Source organism: Capsicum annuum, chromosome 10, assembly GCF_002878395.1.
Source record: "Capsicum annuum cultivar UCD-10X-F1 chromosome 10, UCD10Xv1.1, whole genome shotgun sequence".
NCBI classification, from domain to species: Eukaryota; Viridiplantae; Streptophyta; class Magnoliopsida; order Solanales; family Solanaceae; genus Capsicum; species Capsicum annuum.
In genome coordinates, this window is record NC_061120.1 from 60,469,400 (window position 1) to 60,489,526 (window position 20,127).

The window sequence follows — 20,127 nt, forward strand, 5'->3', positions numbered from 1 at the left end:
CATAGATCTCTAATATTGCTCGTGCGCCTTTCTGCTCCTCGAATATACCAGAATGTTATCAATAAATACTATCACGAAGGAGTCCACCCGGTTCATTAGATCCATAAAAGTTGTTGAGGCATTTGTCAACCCAAAATATATTACCATGAACTCATAATGATCGTAACGAGTCCTGAAGGCTATCTTAGTGGTGTCAGCAACCCTAAACCTTTACTAATGGTAGTCAAAACTCAAAGCTATCTTAGAAAACACTGTTTAACCCTAAAGTTGGTCAAATAAATCATCAATACAAGGCATGGGATACTTATGCTTCACTATGACTTTATTCAACTACCTGTAGTCGCTACACATATGCACAGAGCCATATTTTTTTCACAAAAAAAACTATAGCACCCCAAAATTATACACTTGGTCTAATAAAAACCTTGCCCAAAAGATCTTGAAGCTTACTATTCAGCTTCTTTAGCTTAGCAAAAGCCGTATGATACAAAGCTATAGAAATAGGTCAGGTTCCTGTCTTAATATCAATAATAAACTCTATATTATGATTAAGAGGAAGGCTAGGTAGGTAGGTCGATAACATAGTAGGAAACTTACAAATAATAGGGACAGAGTCGAGCAATGGACTCTCAGTGCTAACATCCCAAACATATGAAAGGAATGACTCACAACCCCTTGATATCAGTGTCTTAGCCTGAATATAAGAAATAATCCCCGTTGGCGCATAACTAATAGAACCTTACCAAACAATTGGGGGTACACTAGGCAAGGCTAAAGTAACTGTCTTAGCAAAATAATTCAAGATCTCATGTTAAGGAGATAACCAATCCATGCCTAGAATCACATCAAAATCTACCATATCTAGGATAATGAATCAATTTGAGTATAAAACTCTCGAACAGTCACAAAACAAGATTCCACTGCTAAAAAATACCCATGGTGGTAGAAACATACAATGGCATAGAATAGAACTTCGAACATAAACACATTCATAACAGAAAATAAATGGAATATGTAAAAATGTGGAACTGGGATCAAACAAAGTATAAGCTAGATAATGGCATATGGAAATAATACTTGTGATCATAACATCCAAAGCCTTAGCCTCTGGTCTACCTGGCACAGCATAAAATTTACCCTGTCCATAACTAGACTTAGTGCATATCCGACCACATATCCTACCTTCCTAGGAACCATTTCTAAAACCCTGGGGACTATCCCTATGACCCTATGCCCCACCCCTAGTTGGTGGTGACACTGATCTGATTGGTTATGTAGTCTAAACTAAAGACTCAATAATCCTAGGCTAGGGACATTCATGGGCAATGTGACCAACAACCCTATAGTCATAACACACCCGGGGCACCTGCTCTTTCTACTAGGTCCAACCAAACAAAAATGGCCACCCTGACTCGATGATCCTGATTGAGTAACTCTCTATGGCTTACTACTACTAAAACCACTTTAACCACTATAACTAAGCTAACCCCTAAATGATATCTAAAGTGATACCAAAACTTGCTGACTAGGCTGACCCTAATGCTAATAAGGCTTCTACTAGAGGTACCTACAATAAAACCCTTGGCCTGTGAAGTATGAACTATTATGGGTCCTACTGTAACTTCATTTATAACAAGGTCTCTTATCGCTGCCCCTTATGGGCCTTATGATCCATCTCCTCTATAGAATAAACATGCTCAGCAATTTGAAAAAAGACTACCCTAAAGGCACCAATCTGTGTGTAGCCCTATAAAGCAATAATCTTAATCTTTTAACAAAGTATCGAATCCACTCATACTCCATAGGAAGAATTATACTGGTGTGTCTGACTAACTCATAAAATCTTACCTTATACTCAGCCATAGACATAGAACCCTATCTCAAAGCAACAAACTTATCCCAAAGACACACGCGCATACTACGAGGCATATGCTACCCCAAGAAAGCTTTAAATAACTAAGTATGGCCTAGAATTAAGATAATGTCTCTACTACCTCCTCACTACATTGTCTAGTTGATAAGAAACAAGTCCACTCCATGCAACTTGACTAACCTCAAATTCCATAGATTCTCTTCACAAATGGATTAGAATTCATAAGCATCATCTCTTTGGGTCCTAACAAACTTACGTGCAGTCAATCTCAAAAATTGACCCAACATCTTTTATTTCTATAAAGACATAGCTTGCAGGGCTACTGGAGCTAGTGGAACCTCTAACCTAGGCACCACTGTTGTAAGTTGTGCCATTAAATCAATACCACCTTATGCTACTAGATGAGCTCCCTTGGTTAGAAAATCACTAACTATCCTTTAAGATTGTATTAATGCATCCTGGTGATAACACTCAAACTACACCTCTCTAATGAAAATGTAAGCGATCGTTTTTAATATATTTACCTAACTTTTGGAGTCGAAGTCGAATCCACAGGAAACAATGTGAGTGGCGATTAAACTAATTTAAAACTATAGCTATAAATTGAATTCAAACAGATGATACAAAAAAATAAAATGGGGGTTTTGGAGATTAGAAAATAATTATTGGTCACTTTAGTTTCAGCGTTTGTAATCAAGAGTTTATGGAAAACCAGAGTTATGTTCACTATGGGTTTTGGTACTTGACAGATTCTAATTGTGATTCAAGATTCTTACGATAGGTAGGAACAATAGATTGTTTTTATCGAATCTATGCCTAAATGTCTCTCGACCTACTTAAGCATTTAATTACCTAATCCTCTCGAACTTAGGGAATTTATATTCACTGACCAGACTTTACCTCAGGTTAATTAACCTTGTAACAATGTCAATTATTAAACGAAAGGTTGGTAGATTCCAAGTCCCTGTCAATAATTCACTTCCTACTATAGTTGAAAGTAGCCCCACTCTTAACTTAAAATCATGCAATGTCCCCAATGCGTCAAACCTAAACAAGAGAGTTAGAAACATACCTGTGGCACCATGGGTGCAAAGATCTGATGTAAATCACACAATACAAATACAAATAATAAAATACCTTGGGTTGCCTCCCAAGAATCACCTAATTTAGTGTCGCGGCATGACCCAACTCAGCTTTTTCCTCTACTTTGAGGATATGAATTTCACCCCCAACTTAGAGTCTATCTTCTTGCCTCGCTCGTAATAGATGGTACAAAAATTAAGAAGTTGAGTAATGGATTGAGCGTGGTAAACCACTCGGCCTTAAAGTGAGGTGTGTTTTTATGTTGCTTATCAAGTGCAAAATAAAGAATATAGGGTTTTTGTTCTTCATCTTCACACTCTTCCACTATTTTAGATGATTCCACAGACAAGATATTATCGAAACATAATATGGAAAAATGGTTTGAGTGAGGCCCAACTAATTCTACTTCAAAATTTAATCTATCTACCACACTCACTTTTATTCACCTTCTCAATGTCAGTCTTAAGGTCAAGATGACAATCGAGTGATTGCTATTCTTGGATTTTCTCCTCAAACTGGATAATGTCCTCATCATATTCTTCTTTTTTTAGCCACTATAAACACGGTGGGAGTGGTAACTCTTTAAGCTCTGCCCACAGCTGTTCTTGATTCCCTAAAATTTATTTCATCAATTTGTTCGCTTGAATTATAACAACATATATATCATCAGTATGATCACTTTGACCACAAGCCAAACACCAAGTTACAGTAATCAGGACAGTATCCACATCATATTGTGAAGGTCCCGTCCATGCACTTCCAGGTAAATCTGGATAGCAAGCATCAAAATATGGTCCCCCATAATAATAACAAGAATCATCACAAGAATTATCATCACTTAAAAAACCATCTATCTAGGCTGACATCTCAAGAAAGGTGTGAGAAAAATAAAAATAAAAGAAAATAAAAAAATAAACTAAACAAATATTTACAAGTTTGAATTCAAGCAAGTAGACTAAAATTTTAAACCAACTCAATACGCCAAATTGCTCCCCAACAACGGCACCATTATTGATAACGCTCAAACTACACCTCTCTAATGAGAATGTAAGTAATCGTCGTCAATATATTTACCCAAATTTTAGAGTTGGGGTCAAATCCACAAGGAACAATATGAGTGGCAATTAAACTAATTTGAAACTATAGCTACAAGTTGAATTCAAACAGATGATACAAAAAGATAAAATGGGAGTTTTGGAGATTAGAAAATAATTGTTGGTCACTTTAGTTTCAGTGTTTGTAATCAAGAGTTAATGGAAAACCAGAGGTATGTTCACTTTGTGTTTTGGTACTTGACAGATGCTAATAGTGATTTAAGATTCTCATGATAGGAAGGAACAAAAGATTATCTTTATCGAAGTTATGCCTAAATGTCTCTCGACTTACTTAAGCATTTAATTACCTAATCCTCTCGAACTTAGGGAATTTATATTGACTAACCAAACTTCACCTCAGGTTAATTAACCTTGTAACAACGTCAATTATTAAACGGAAGGTTGGTAGCTTCCAAGTCCCTGTCAATAATTCACTTCCTACTATAGTTAATTTCTTATCTTAAGCAAATTAGAGCAGGTGCTATCTATCATTTGCAACCAATAGAAAATAATTAAAACCTCGGAATTATCAAGGAGTCCTATTACCTTTAGAATATTGAACACTTAGTAACTTACCAAGACCTAACCCATAGATCCCATAATTTCAGTTAAAGGGATTTAGCCACTCATAATGTAATAATCGGTACAACAAGTTGAATTCATAATTTGAAAGATGAACTTAAAACAAGATAAATAGCAACTAGTGTTTCTCAGATTAGATCAAAGTAGAAATCCCAAGATCTTGATGATAATCTCTTCAAATTTAATTGTTTTGTTCAAGCCAAGAGAATAGAAAGAAAATAACAAAATATGTGCATTTCAAAATAGGTTTTGAATGTCGAGTACTAGCCGATATATTTTTTTCTCCCGATATGTTCAGCCTTTTTTTATAATTAGAAAACCCTAACATATGCTTTAAATACTTCATCCTAATTATGGAAATAAAATCACAGAGTTCAATAATTTCTCGGACAGGTGACGACATTTTATGAGGCCTTATCAGGAGTCTGACGACTTATCACAGATGTTGTCAGCTCCTCTTCACTTTTGACATTCACTACCTTAGGCTGGCAATAAATCCTGACGGCTTATCAAAACTGTGATGACATATCAGATAATGTCGTCACTTCTTCACCTCATCTCCCATGTTCTGTCTAAGGCTGACGGTGACTCTGATGGTTTATCACAAAGCTGATGGCTTATCACATGCAGTCATCACTTCTTCCAACTGAATCCCATTCTCTATTTAAGGCTGACGATGAAACTGATAACTTAACAGAGTGCTGATGACTTATCAGGAATGTCGTCAGCCATACTTCTCTTATATTTTCTTAAGATTTCAACTCTTTTACTTCTATCATTGTTGTTTCTCTTGCCTCTTGACTTCCATTGCAAAATCAAAGATAAAACAATCAAAAACGACAAAAATTGCTTAAGAATTTGCAATTATTGTCAGTTAAAAACCTCAAATGTGTTAGCATCTGCTCACACATCACCTGGAGGACTAATGAAGGTATAAACATAGGTGGATCCTGGGCTTCCCTAGCCCACATATTCTTATAGTGGTGGAATACCCAGAGCTCTCTCGATCTTAAGACCTATGATAAGATCAAGTGATAGATCCCTGTACTGCTCTTCAACTGGGGTTGCTACTCTATCCTGCCCTGAACCCTCGGTTGACCTCATCCCTAAACTAAAACTCTAGTAGTAGGCCTAGGGTCCTAATCTCGGCTCTACACCCCACATCCTAGCCATCTGCGTAACTAGGGAACCAATAAGTATTAAAAACTAACTTAGACGCAACGCATAAAAATGGATCAAGAAAATGAAATTTATCCCAAAAAATGCTCCGTATCCTCTTAAAGATTGAACACAGACGTCTTTGTATTGATCTATAGGACTCTACTAAACATCAGCTCCAGTACCAATAGTGCTACTGAAACCTAGGCTCAGATTCCAAGCTGTCATGACCCGATTTCTCAAATCATGATAGCACCTACCTTATCCCACCAATAGGCAAGTCAAGTCATAGCCTAAAATAATAGCTATTAGGTAACAGGTTGAAACTAGAAAAAGACCACATATAATGATAATAGTAGTAATAATAAGTGAAAATAGAAAGAAAATTTATATAAAGTATATCATACTTGAATAAGAAAAGGACAAAAATATATAAACATATCACTCCCAAGACCTGGTAAGGTCAATTTTAGAGCCACAACTAAATAATACCTAGAATACTAGATAGAATCCAAAATATGCACAACATATACAAGCAGCCTCAATATAACGCCCCGAGTCTGGTACCCAAAATGCTTCATGGTGGTCATGACCCCGAAGGACACAAGCTAACCCATGTCTAATATATGTACCTGAATACTGCATAATATACTGTATAGATACGGAAATAAAGGCCATAAGGTTCGAAACTGAAACATAACTGATAAAACATAACATTTGGAGGGGGTATAAAATACCCAAGACAACTGAAATAACTTCCTGAATATGCTAGTCCGAAAGCCTCTAAACTATCTGAATAAGGAGTTGATGGGACATGTTCCCAACTAACTCTAACTACTTAAATAAATTAATTAATGAGCTAATAAAGTAATGGTCATATCCTTGAATGATGAGGATTCACTGCTAACTTTGACTGCCGAGATTGGAATATTACTGATGCTCTAGAGCTCGTGCTTCTGAACCTATGGTATAAAACACCATAGCGCAAATGCGTCAGTACAATGGAATATACTGGTATGCATGTGAGGTAGCCTAAATGCAAAGGGTTCACATGTATGAACTATACTAACTAACTGGATAACATGAACATGAGAATGCATGCATGAATCCATAATAACTGTAACAGAGTTTGTGATAACATGATTACTGAGCTTGAGTACTGATACCATGAGATATTGATAGCTGTATAACTAAAATAAATAATATAGAGCAACTGTATCTGACAGTCTAGGTTTTGATGGAACTAGCTGAGTTCCGTGCTGTTCTGAGTTGAATGTATCTAATAGTCCTAAATTTTGAAGAACTATCTGAGTTCTATTACTGAGACTGAATAACTATATCTAAAAGTCTAGATTCTGCAACTAAAACTGTAGATAGTATTCATCTAACCGAAATGCCCCAAATAATATAATATAGATGAGTTGGGGTCCAATCTGTAACCCCAATTGGAAGGGTGCCAATACTGGGCCACTGGTAAGGACAATCTGTGAATAACCCTCATAGAATAGGTAACTCAAGTGAGAACGGTGGAAACCCTCATATAACAAGTTAAGCCACCTCATCTACCTTTATATAACAGGCTATGATGTCTCAACCTACACTGTCTACATAGTTACGGAATGCAAGGATTGCTTCTAAGAATTACACCCTCATATAATAGGTGGGTTCCCATCCTTGGGTTCGCTCGGTGCTAATTTCCACCCCCATCTGAATAGACACTGAACATGATTAACTGAGCTGACTAGACTGACTTAATTGAATTTTCGTGGACTGATGAAATGCTACTAAGCTCTGATAATTGTCTGACATTTCTAAGATTACTAGATTTCTAAGCTTTCCTAAGTCACATGACTGACAGAGTTTTATGGATTATGGCTTAACTGAGGATATCGTGAAAACATGACACTGGCTCAAGACACACAGCTATATTATTCAGGTACAAGTACCCCCAAGACTCGATAGAGGGAAACTGACAAGACATGACTTTCTTGAATACATGACCAATATCAAAAATACAGAATCCATTGGCTAAGACATTTCATCAAACATTTGGCATACATAACTTGTACATGAATGGGGATTTCATATTATCACACTAGTATGACACTTTTCCTTCACATAGGCATTTAATCAAACACATGGGGAGCATACTTTGGTTATACTATTATCAACACCTCTAATAATCATGGATACATAAACCAACTTGTAAATTAAAGGGTTTATCATGAATATCACGTAAATCATCATATATTAGAATCAATTCTTGTAATTAATAGTCTATAACATGGAACGAAACCAACCAACAATATGAACATCAATTTTTCAATTCAATCAAATCATGAACATTCATAAATATACAAATCTTGGATTTTAAAAATAGATTCTTGAGCTTCATGGGTGAAAGAGACCCATGAATCAACACATGACATACTTTGATTGTGAGTTTCTTGAAGTCCTCGGACTTGAAAAACTTGAATCTCTTAGTTTCTTAAAGAATGATTCGGATCTTGTTATTGGGGATTATCTTTGAGAGAAAACCCTAATTTGATGTTATTGATGGATAATGAACTTATGATCCTTGATCTGATATTATTAGGTATTAAAAAGGGTGGTAAAAGACTAAAAAACTCCTTTTTAAAATGACTTAAAATAGCTGAACAAAATATGTGACGATGGGTGTGATGGTCCATCATTGGGTCGACGGTCCGTCGGTCCTGACCGTCGCACCTAGGCATAATAGCGATTCACTGCCTCTTCTACGATGGGTTGGGTGATGGTCCGTTGCTAGCTTGATGGTCCATCAGCCTAAGCCATCGCCCTTAGGCAGAATGTGGTCTCACTGCCTCCGCTGTGATAGTTTGGGCGACGGTCCATCGCTAGCTCGATGGTCCATCAGCCTTCACCATCGTACCTGGGCAGTTTGACTACTTTCAATATTTCAGCCATAACTTTCTACCCCGATACCGGATTTTGAAAAAATGGGTATTGATGGAAAGCTTATTCAATTTTCCATTTAAAAAAATTGAAAATCTTAAAAATTTCACGTGTATAAAAGTGGATTGATCTTTCAAAGTAAGTTTCTAACATTCTTGGGATGATTTCAAGCTAGGTAGATAGAGAAGGATCAGCCTCGAATGACAACAAGTTCACCCTACTCTAAATTCATACTGGAAAATAGGAATCATGTCAATGTGGGTTACTAGTACCTGGATCTACATTAGGGTAAAGATGCAAAAGTGTAGTATGATTACCAAAGCAATAGGTACTCATTAGGAATCATCGACCGATTGATCTAAATATAGTAAAAGTATAACTAACACTACAAGAAGAAGCCTTATTTAAGACCAACATTTGTGGATGAGTTATTAATTTTGTCTCTTAAAATATATATATTAAGAAAAGATAATAATCCGGTCCTTAATTTAGTACTCTATTGTGAAGGTATTAAATCTTGTCCTAAATAATTTAGTAACTGGTCCTTAATTATAATTGAGAGTTTTTGAGTGGGAGAAAGTACGCCAATGTAATACTGAAATATTTTAAAAAAATAGAATTCTATGTAAAACTTCTAAAGCATCAAAAGAAACCATATATTCTGAATTAAAAATTCTGAAGTTAAAAACTCTCAATTTTCTCCATCAGTCCCGATTTTCCCTAATTCAGTTCTCTTAATTGAACTACTCTTCAAGTTCTCTCGATAGAACATCTCTTTGTCAAAGTCTATCGTTGCAGGAGTATCCGTCAGTCTTCTTTCTCTTTGAGGTTGGATCTTGTTCTTTATGTTTTTCTTGCATTTATTGTTCACTGGAGTAGTATTGCTTTATGTGTTTCTTAAATTACTTTTTCTCTATCTTAGGTTTCACAGTAATGCATATGCTCTAGTCTTAGGGGATGATTTTCCTTATGTTATTTCAGATTTCTTATTTCATTTGTACTAGCATACTTGGGAAATAATGGTGTTTGGAAAGTTGCAATTTCTTATTATTTTATTTAAATAGTTTCTCTCAATAGGAAAAAACTAGAAAGTTTTGAAACCCATGTTTTTAAACAGGGCTAATAAAATATGTAATTTAACTTTCATGTTCAAAGTTATATAAATGTCTACCTCCACTATGATTTATCAGGGAAAATTGTAGTGTTATGGAGTTTGGACATATAGTGAATGTAATGTGTAGAACACTATTTTGCTACTCACATGGTAAGGTTTATGTTATGTAATTAGTTGGCAGGTATATCTTATAAGAGGCTTTAAAAGGTTGTGTTGAAGAACATATTTTGTGTGAAGCAGTTTAGTTTCTGTTTTCCCTTTCTCTATACAGAATAATTGGGTTTGGCTGAACAGGACAGATTGTTATAGACAATTTATTGATCAAGAATGATATAGAACCAATTCAAGTAAACTTGGCAAAATTATCGGGTAGTATTGAAATCAAAGTATATTTCTAGGCATGGTTTCGTCAAAAGGAACATGTTGGTTCAACTAGTGGATTAAATACACACAATAAACTTTAACTACTCAAGATAAGATAGAAGGGACCTTGAATACACATTTCAGGAATCTTATATATCAAAAGACATCTTGTAAAATGCTATATATCATCCTAACATAGCCTAGAAGAAGAAAGATAAGATATGTTAGCTCAAACATGATATGTTGGAAATAGAATTATGCGAAGTAAAGATACATGTTCCTGTAATACTAATGAAAACATCACAAAGATGTAAAATATGTACCCCTACTGCTTTGTGACCTTGTAAAAGGTCTATTAGCTGTAGAACTAGTGGCCGCTTTATAGTAAAGACCTTTTTGTTGAAAACTTCTTGGAGATAAACCATTCTTCTCTGCAGCCTCGTGTATTTATTGTGTTCAATAGAATTTTTCAGAAGGACCAAATGCTTTGAGAAGCTCCTAACATACCTCTTCTTCCTCATTATCCTCATCAATAGATTGGTTGTCATCATCAACTTCATCCTCTGAATAAATGAACTTATACTCATCTTTCTCAAGAGAAAAAGAAACTTTTTTCTCAGTGCAATTATCCTTGGAATTTGCCAGCTTTCTAATAGATTTTGACAAAGCGGGAAAGTGTTCATCAGTTTGTTCAGCAATCAGACCAAACTTCTTTTGTCCTTTGAGATGTTTATCTCTTTTCCTAGCTCTGTCTTTCTTCTTAGCCGCTTATTTTACAAGCTTACCTAGTTTTTTTTTGTGTTTCCCTTTCTTTCTACTTATAGGATCAGTTGAAGAAGGAGAAAACACCCTCACATTCCCTTCCTGGGAAGTATTTCCAAGGTCATCAACATTTATAAGAGAGGTTACTTATACATCCCTCTGTTTTCCTCCTTTTTATTTTTAACAAGATCACACCATTTATCACTATGATAAGATAAAACTGCAGCATACTTACAACTAGAAACCATTCCATCAGAAACATTGTGTTCAATCCCAATATTTCTTTTTATATTATGTTTAGAACACCCCTTAATTCCCTTTAAACCACTAATAGATTCAGCACTAATATAATCATGGGTATTAGGGGGGATGGGATAAGACTTTAGCACCTTCTTCTCATATCTACCAGGAACATTAAAATCAGCCAAACTAGGAGGGATACAGGGATTGGGAGAACTTAAGTGAATACCTGAAGAGTCCTACAGATCAAGCACCTCAAATGGATTTTTTTTTAAAATTTTGCTCCTGTTGATTTGAATGGTATCACCTTGTAAATTTGGTATAGCTTGTGGAGATTTTGGTCTACTTATTTTTGGTTGGTATTTTTGTTGCTTTTGTTGTTGTTTATAATTGTTTTTTTCTTCTTCTTTTCTATGTGTGTCATTGTTCTGTGCCTTGCTTTGTATTATTTCCATTTTCTAGATTTTTGGCCCTTAATTTTTTTGTATTTTCTTTCTTATGTATTGGTGGATGACTTATGTTTTTACGACTATTTTCCAGTATTGTGAATTATTGAACTGGAGTTCTGCTTTGAGTAGGTGACTGTATTCAAGTTCATATTCTAGTCCTCCATCTACTAACCAAGTTAAGCAATGCATCAAAGAAGTTGAAACAAGTAAGTTTTTTCAAATTTGGTGTCTTCTTAATTACATTATTTTCACAACAAGGATTTTTTTTTGTTGTTGGGAGGGTGGATCCTATAAGAAAACTTTCTCCTTTTGTTCGGAATATCTATCAGTCTTGGTGGTCTCGTAGTACACATCTCTTTTTATCAGCCTCCAAATACTTTTGCGATTCCCTTAGTTTTTCGATGGATTCAGTCAGTCTCTCTATCCTACATTTCGCTCAATACATTTAGTACAAAATTCACCTATCCTTTCTCTCATAGTCCTGACCAAATCAACTATCGCTTTGTGTCTATGTATTTAATTGATCAAGAGGTTCATCTAAATTTCCACCATTATCTACCAGGCAACCTATTTCCATAGTTTACCATATATGTGTCTCTGTTTTAAATTATAGAAGTTCTCATTAACGTCAAATAAGTGTTAGAAAAAAGTTACGATCCTTTGTTAAGCTTACACTTATGCCTTTTTTGTTTTTTAAAAAAAGATTTTTTCTACTGTGTTACTTATATTTTATGAAAATAACGATCTCAAGTCTTAGCACAGATTAGAACTTTGTGTATATCATTGTTTCAAATTCTATTTGAAGGATATATATATGGTTTGAACAGTTTCATCTCATATTTTTTTTTGTCGGAACATTGTCACCATTTTATTAGATTTGTAGTTTGAATATTTTCATTGTTCTGTTGTGCAGTAGAGTCAGTAAAATACAAACTGTAAGTTGAGTCATTAATATTTTTGTCTTGGTGTTTTGTGTGTGTATTATATTGGTGCTTCAGAACATATTCGGATACTTAAGCAAGCAGTTTTTCTTTCTCAAGAGATACTGCTGCAATATTTTGGTCATTACTGCCTCACTCATTTCCCCACTCTTAGACCTTACTATCTTGAGAGATCCTAACTTATTTCCCCACTCTTAGTATCAATTCCCCACACCTCTCTTAAAATTTAATTGAATGTATAGGATTATTTAGTGTGTCCTTGTCCTTAGAATTTGTTTAAGTGTTCTTTTTGTTGACATTTTTATCATGCTTATCATTTTTTTTACAGTATGCAACTGCCCATCAAAAGAGCAATTTTGAAGGTTAGTAATCATGTGAGGTTGTGGTTTTTTTATGCATGTGATATTTATTTTTGTGTGAGATTGTGGTTTCTTTGTGCGTTGATATTTATTTTCGTATCATATTGTAGGTTTCTTTGTGCGTGTGATGTTTATGATGTTTATTTCTAGGAGAAGTCCTCTTTATATTGATGAATTGTTCTAAAGTACTAAACTAGATCATTCCATAAGCTAATTACTTGTGAAAACTCTCTCAATTATAGGTTTTGATGTTTTTAAGATACAAGTTTTGAAGATTTCATATAGGCTATTCAAAGTTGATTATCGTCATTGCTGAAACTTTACAATACAAGCTAAGAATGTTAGATTTGGGATTATGTAACCAGTTCTATGATATTTACATCATGGCTATACGATAATTGAAGTGTAAATACATTTGTTTGTAATATATCCAAAAGTTTTCTTTATATATTTTTATATGCATCTCGTTCTCTATATTGTATTTTATAAAAATTTTAAGAAACTGGACAAAGAAAATTATATATTTAGTTAGGAACCATAATTTATGGTCTATAAAACATAGTCCAGGGATTATGAATTTCTTTGTACCAGCAGATAATGGTCGCTAAAGGTCTATAGGGACCAAAAGAACATACATGTGATATTTAATTAAGGACCAGAAAATTGGTCACCAAAACATTTTTAGGGATCGAATTTGTGCTAGTCGTTGAAAACCTTTATGGACCAGTAAAAAAAGCTCGTCGCTATTAACTTTTAGTGGCAAAGCCTGTAAGAACAGGCGGCGATCGAATTTTTCTGGTCGCTATTGACTTTTAAGGACCTAAAATAGGCTTTTAGGGACCAGATTTTCCTTCGTTAATAACTATTTTTCTTATAGTGTAAAGTGCGAGGTGTAATCTAAGTCAGTAGTAAATAGAGATATAAAGGTAAACAACTATCGATCTATGCAAATGCAATAATAGAAATAAATGTAAGTTATACAAAAAGAAAAATAACACAGTAACAAAATGCAAATTAAACATAACCTAACTGCGCCCTTATAAGACCACTAGGCACACTAAAAGAGATAATTAACCCAACCATGCCCTCATAAGTTGGTGGGACACACAAGAAGTAATTTTAAAGAAAAGTGTAAATAATCCATAACTAAATTAACCGACAAAGGAAAGATTCAGCGAAGGATAAGGTGGAATGAGATCCTCCGGTTTAGCTCCTTTAGTTAAGGCGCCCAACAATTGAGTTCCGTAGCTTAGGTAAGCATCCGCGAGAGGTCTTGTGGTGCATCCATCTAGAACAGCCCTCAAAACGATCCAAAACAAGAATGATTACGTTCAAGCATAGTAAAATCATACTAGCCATCAAAATATGCATCGAGCTTGAACCATCACCAATAGGTAGTAACAAGAGGCCAAATGCCAGGCTCGAGCCGGTAGTGGTAGATAATAACAAGAGGCCTATTGAACAAAAAATAGTAGGTAATATCGAGAGGCCACATACATGACATACAACACAACTCATTATTAGATGCCAGACTTGTAATGAAACTCAAAAGAACCACAATCCCCAGAACAACAGTAATAAGTACCAAAACTCTGAAATCATCATAATTAGATTTCAGACTCAAACCAGTACTTATAGTTACTATACCCAACTGTAAAATTAAAACTCAACCCATATCATAACCAATGCAAAAGTGGTTCCAAAATTCACAATCTATAATAGAAATAAAGATATGTTAACCCTAAATCGTAAATAGAACACTTTTAAATAACCATTTGTATATCTTAATTAAAACAGACGAATCCAAGGTTCTGCAATTTAATTTCACATCCTAAAGTGATAGATGCTACATCATACTAAAATATAAAGGACCAAGATATACTAGAATGAGGTCCTAACCGAATAAATAAGGCATGATACACTATTGGAAATTACCCCTATGACAATAATCTTGATAACAATGATTCTAAAAGTGTTGCCATAGACCATCTATCATAATGGCTAGAACCATTGCATAAGATACTGTTACATATGACCAAACAATCATTATCACATCGTAATTCTTATTTCCATAGGCCTTCTAAAGCAATGGTTTATATTTACTCATTGCAATAGACTATTATGGACAATGATTGCACTTCAATTGCTATGATTCATTAAATCCCTCCTTACAGCCTGTTTGGATTGTGGTTTTCCATGGTATGATATGGTATGGTTACAATGGGAACCATGTTTGTTTCCATGATTTTCTAAAAATGGTGGTATGGTATGCTACTATTCCATGGTTTGATAACCATGGAATGAAACAATTTATTGAACCACCAAATTGGTGGTGTGCCATGGTTTTCATTTTTCTTTTCCAACTATACCCTTATATAATTTTCATTAATCCTATTTTATCCTTATCAATAAAATACATGCTAAGACTACTCATTTGTTAACAAGATCGAAGATTGCAAGACTTCCTGTTAGCAATATAAAAATTCAAAGAGTGAGAAAAATGATCACAGTTATTTAGTAGTAGTAGTTTTTAATGCCAATAAAAACTTAATTCAATCAAAAAAAAATTGAAATGGAGGGAAACAGAGTGAATGCACAAAAAGCATATACATGGGAAGTGATTTTTGAACTCTAATTTACATACATGTATACCAATTGTTTTATTGATTGGGAAGTACTTCCCAATTGCATTAGTTTGCGTTCGTCAAACCTTTGTTTAGCAAATACCCTTGTGAATTTGGCGTCTTAAAAGGATCATCGGGTAGCTATGAGAAGCATCAAGAAAGAAAGGACATCTGGTTACGCTAACACTGATATGGATAAAAGAGTTGATATCTCAAATGTATTACAATTAGGGGCATTTTAGTAAATTTATCTATTATCATACCGTACCATACCATCAAACCAAACAAAAAATCTATTATTAAACCGCAATGAACAATCCAGTCCATCCAAATATGATACTATACCATACCATACTGTACCATACCATACATTATGAAACCATGGCAAACCACCATCCAAACAGCCTGTTATTTGTTTGCCCTAATTTTCAATATACCCCCAGAAAACACTCTCTTTACCCATAAAATAGCAATAGTGCCAAACACTTAGAAATCCTTCTCTTCGGTACAAGCGGTTCATTGACTCTTGGTTGGTTTGTTCACCCTAACTATTTTTTCACTTTTATTATAGTAGTATGCATTTTATATATTAATCAATTTGTTTTTTCTTTATGTCTATCTGAATTGATGTAGTCTAGAGTTGCAGAGAAATCTATCTAGTCTATCAGTAGCAGCCCATCGATTGTCACATATATCAGATTCACTAGGTTATACTTGTAGCTGGAGGTTTTTCAACATCTTTCAAAGAGGAAAGGGATACATTTGGTCCTACTATTATTCCATTCAACAAGTTACTGCTTTCATTCTCTTTTATTTTATTTATTCAGTGATTTATTTAGTTGTTTTTCCATTTTCTCGTGTTTAATATTGTGCCTGAACCACATCTAAGGGTGTGGCCTAGTGTTTAAAGTGGTTTAGAACCATAGAGGTTGCAGGTCCAAATCCTAGTGTTCTCAAATTACTCTCTCTTCAGAAATCGATCAAATTTAGCTCAAGTAATTGGTCTCAGAAATAACAATGGCTGATGCGCTTCTAATCTTCTGTTATTCTGGCTTTTTGGAATTTATTAGATTCCAAAATTGGTAGTGTTATTCTCCATTTTGCTTATCTTTTTGGATTTGAGGTGCCTTTATTCTAAAACTGTTGGCGTGAGTTTGACTATTTTTGATTAATTTTAGATTTCTTTTAGTTTACTTTGCATTTAGGTTTTGTGAATTGGATTGTGGGTTTGTTCATTTACCAAACATCTCCAACATTAATGATGATTCATTAGGGCTGGTGATATTGATGATTTTCTTCAAAGAATTCCAAGTAACCACAACAGAATATGAATTGAGTTATATGTTGATGGAATTTGACTAGGAGTAATTGGAGTAACTGGTAAAGTTGTTGCCATGTGACCAAGAGGTCACGGGTTCAAGCCTTGCAAATAGCCTCTAGCAGAAATGCAAGGTAACACTGCGTACGATACAACCTTGTGGTGGGGCCCTTCCCTGGACACCGCTTATAGTGGTAACTTTAGTGCACCAGGCTGCCCTTTTATTCAATGTTGTGCCTACTGCAATTATGTTTCAACTATTGTGGAATAACACTTTTGCTTTACTCTATGCAAGTTAATTATTGTAAGAACTCTACAAAGTGTTATTGGCTAGATAATGGTTCTATCATATGGTTTCCATAATTATAGGCCACCTCCCACATCACTAAACATTGTTCCACAAGATAGTAGGCTTGGGGGGCTGGGGCTATAGGGTTATTTAACCGCTTAATATTTCTTTAATGGACTTTTAATGTAAATATTTCCATTTACTTTAGTGATGTATTACTGAAGAAATATAACATTTTTGATCAATAATAGTGTATTAGTAATTTTTGGACTAGTAGATTTCATTGCCACTTAATATTAGATTGATCAAAAACTACAAAAAACGTTTGTCAGCCAACAACAGTTTTCCAGGCTGTTTTCAGTGTAAATACTTAACCGCACACAAAGTTTACACTTTATACCAAACTAATTCAACTTATCATGGTGATTTTGTACATCTATTAAGAATTTGTAATCTGGAATACATGTTGAATAATATACTTGAAATTTCCAGCAGGAAAAGTGTTTCCTTGTTAACTATGCTCTAGTTGTTGTAGCAATCTAGTACCTAGGGTTCATTTTGTTGGGAAACAAGTTATTTCAGGATTGTTGTCCTACACTCATGTGTAATAAAAATAACACTACAATCTTGTAATAAGTTAATCCCACTATTTTACCGCAACTAAACATGGGATAAACTCATCCTAATATTAATCCTCAGATTAGTGATCCCTCGTACCAAATGGGCCATTAATTCTTTGTACCTATCTGGTTTGGAATAGCAAATTATATTATTATATAGATCATCTCATGAACTTGAGACTTTGTCACCACCTCTACTAGGGAATGGAGAAAAAATAGTACTAAAGGGAAATGTTTTTTTTGTTATAGACATTCCTATAAGAAAAGGATAAACATAAGAAATCTTTAGTTAAAAGACATTCATTAATTTTTTTCATATCTGCAGGTTTGTGAGAAAGTAGAATTTTTCTATCTTTTGTTTGAAAGCTTGTATCAATCAATAGAAACTTGGAAAGGAAGCTGTATATTTACCAACTCAGGAGATTAAGAGAAGTTTGTCCAAGTTATATTATTTTTCTAGATTTATGCTATTGCTTGGTGAGCATTTTATGGTTGTTGAATCGGATCTAAAATGATTTCTGGAATTATGTTCCAACTATTGTGGAACAACGCTTCTTCTTTACTTGCGGGAGGAGAAAATGAAATGTCGGGTGGGATATATGGAGTCAGTTAAAAAGCTGAAGGAGAAGTGCCTTAATCAATAGAAACCCATAAATAATTCCAGAACTGATGAGACATGTATCACAGATGTTGTAACACTATTCTTTTCCTATTTGTTATCATCATAATCTTAATTATTACTCTTGTTGTTGTATTAGTGATGACGACTATCCTTGACATAGCTTGAAACAAGTATCAAGGTTGTACTTCAGAATGAGTCGGTTTCTTCAGGAGGAAGTAAAATAATTCAAAGAAGTAGCATCTAATCTATAGTTGAAATAGGTCAAATATTAAGGTTGTACTTCGTAAAGGGTCAGTTCCTTTAGAAAGAAATACTATAGTTGGAACTTGCAGCATTGAGCTCTTTAGTTGAAAGAAGTAGCTAGGTTATATGCCTTGTATCTCCGTATTGACAGGTTTGAAGCTAGACTAATATCCACCAAGTAAAAAAATAGACGGTGCTTCCTTTCTTTTTTAAATTGTGGTTGCTGCCTGAAATTTGATAGAACGTTTCGTGAATTTAGTTGAAGTGCAGGAAAGCTGATCCGAACACCACGGTTATCAAAATAGGAAAAAGTATTCGTCTATAACCTTCTTTTTAAGCATGTATTTCAAAACATAAACTGGGTTTTACTTCTAAGGGAGAAAATAAGATACTGCTTGTTGATTCTTTGTTTCTTTTCATATGCTTAAACCAGGGGTATGCTCTTTATTGAATATTAATGTTTCAATATTGAATATTAATGTTTCAAATAGAATTGCTTAAATTCTCTGGGATTCAGAGTTGAGCTGATGTGTATGATTGATCAATGTGTACTGTAGTTAGCGAGTCGAAATTCTAATATTCTAAACCTCCAAAGCTTGTTCGAAAAAGATATTCGACAGAAGAAGCGACTGGAAGAAGAAGTAATATCTTATGCAATCAATTTTATCAGCTAAATATTGAAGCCGGTCAACTACGGTTCTTAACTTGCCTATAGGCTTGATTATGTTGTCTATTAAGTGCTAATTGAGGTTATTTATTTTCTTTTTATAGGTGTCCAAAATAAAGAAACAGATGAAGAAAGAAGTGATGAAGACATTGACCTTACTTAAGAAGATTTTTGGATTGTTGATAAATGCTCTAATATCGAACATTTCGATATTGAATTTCTGAAAACTTATTGCGATTCGATCTTCATACTATGTAAAAATTTAACTAATCATTTGAATTTGGATTACTAGCTTGTTGTATATCTTGGAGTATAATTATTAATGAATCATTTGGTTTGTGATGTGTATAGAATTTTTTGTATTATAATTTATTATATATGTATATAAATACTAATTTATAGCAGTGGTGACTATTTCATCTAAACCATTGCAAATGGTATTTGAACTATTTGCAAAAAGTAGCAAAGATAATTTGATAGATCAGTAAACCATTGCAATATATATTCAAAATAGTAGTAATAGATAGTCAAAAGTCATTGCAAGAGACCAACAAACCATTGCATAAGTTTCTAAAATAGTTGCAATAGGCAGTTGAAAATCATTGCAATAGAATAATAACATTATGGCAATAGGATTTATTGCAATGATTTATATGCGTTGCAATAGATTCGACAACAATGGTTTGTAACCGTTGCTATAGATAAAACGAAGCATCCCAATAGAAGAAAAAATATTTGTTGCTATAGGTAGATCTATGGCAACGATTTTTGAAACTGTCGCATAAACCATTG

At 34.2% G+C, this 20,127-nt stretch overlaps 1 long non-coding RNA gene across 2 annotated transcripts; it reads left to right on the forward strand.

Moving 5' to 3' along the window:
* Positions 1–9,193: 9,193 nt before the first annotated feature.
* Positions 9,194–19,683, forward strand: LOC107845730. Of its 2 annotated transcripts, XR_001666965.2 has the most exons (5): positions 9,194–9,552; positions 11,026–11,105; positions 11,744–11,858; positions 12,922–12,955; positions 19,440–19,683. It is a non-coding gene; the product is annotated as an uncharacterized LOC107845730 (long non-coding RNA). The 2 variants fall into 2 exon arrangements; XR_001666964.2 differs by lacking the exon at positions 11,026–11,105 and having other exon boundaries at positions 9,268–9,552.
* Positions 19,684–20,127: the final 444 nt, after the last annotated feature.